Below are 1,424 nucleotides of genomic sequence, written 5' to 3'. Positions count from 1 at the left end.
AATATTGAGAAAGATGGCATCCTTCCTAACTCATTCTACGAAGCCAATATCACCTTGATAGCAAAGCCAGGAAAGGAGACAACAAAAAAAGAAAACTACAGACCAATATCCCTCATGAATATAGAGAGATCTCTTTACTCCTCATCTTTAAAATAACTCAATCTAGAGAAGTCACTTAGAAAGGTCTTGAAGAGAATACAGTTCTTTCATCTGTATACACAGAATTTTGATTTAAAGTAAACTTATTTATATAGGGAGTAGAGGAATTCTCTTTATTTTACAGAAAATTCAGGTGTTTCTTTAGCAATCAGAAAAGGACTCTAGCAATGAAAATTATGGATAGTCATGTAGTCACTCAACTATGGCTCAGTCTACATTTATTGAGTACCATCCCAGACTAGCCATCCAGTGTTATACATCTGCTTACAGAATACATTATCCTAGGCAAAGATTTGAAAAATTAAGAAGTGTTCAAAATTACTAGTATCGTAAGAGATAAATGTCATATATAAATATCTTTCAGAAACACACATTTGTTTATTCCCACATCAATTCTAAAGTATTTTTGTGTGTGTTGAGTAAAATACTTGAGACATGAAAATTTATGATATTCTCTAAACTCTTAGAATCAGAAAGTGACTACAGGTTGGTGAGAAAAATCCCAAGTATAATAATATTAGCATATTCAGTGAAAAGCACAGTCCACCCTTATGACAAAATATGTATTTATAATTGTTCCATGTTTGCCTATGGTATTTATGATTATATAGAAGCTAGAGGTGCCATATTGTTTTTTGTGGCTGAGAGATACGAACACTCATATACTGCTGGTGGGACCACAAACTAGTATAATCTCTGTGGAAAGCAATACGGAGATACTTCAAAGAGATACAAGTAGAACTACCATTTGATCCAGCAATCCCATTACTGGACATCTACTCAAAAGAACAAAAGACATTCTATAAAAAAGACATCTGCATTTGAATGTTTGTAGCAGCAGGATTCATAATTGCGAAGATATGGAAACAACCCAAGTACCCATCAATGCATGAGTGGATTAATAAAATGTGGTATATGTACACTTTTAGTTCTTTGAGTTATTTCCATATTATTTTCCAGAGAGGTTATATTAGTCTGCAGTCCCACCAGCAGTGTATGAGTTTTCCTATATCTCTGTATCCATGCCAATATTTATTGTTTTGGGCTTTTTGATAAAGGCCGTTCTCACTGGAATTAAGTGATATCTCATTGTGGTTTTGATTTGCATTTACCTAATGATTAGAGATATTGAGCATTTTTTCATATGTTTTTTGGCCATTATTCTGTCTTCTTTTGAAAAGTTTCTGTTCATGTCCTTTGTTTACATTTTGATAGGGTTGTTTGATTTTTTTCTTGCTGATTTTGCTGAGTTCTGTATAGATTCT

The sequence above is a fragment of the Propithecus coquereli genome, unplaced genomic scaffold (genome assembly GCF_000956105.1).
Source record: "Propithecus coquereli isolate 6110/MARCELLA unplaced genomic scaffold, Pcoq_1.0 Scaffold190, whole genome shotgun sequence".
NCBI classification, from domain to species: Eukaryota; Metazoa; Chordata; class Mammalia; order Primates; family Indriidae; genus Propithecus; species Propithecus coquereli.
Note: the sequence above shows the minus strand (reverse complement) of the source record.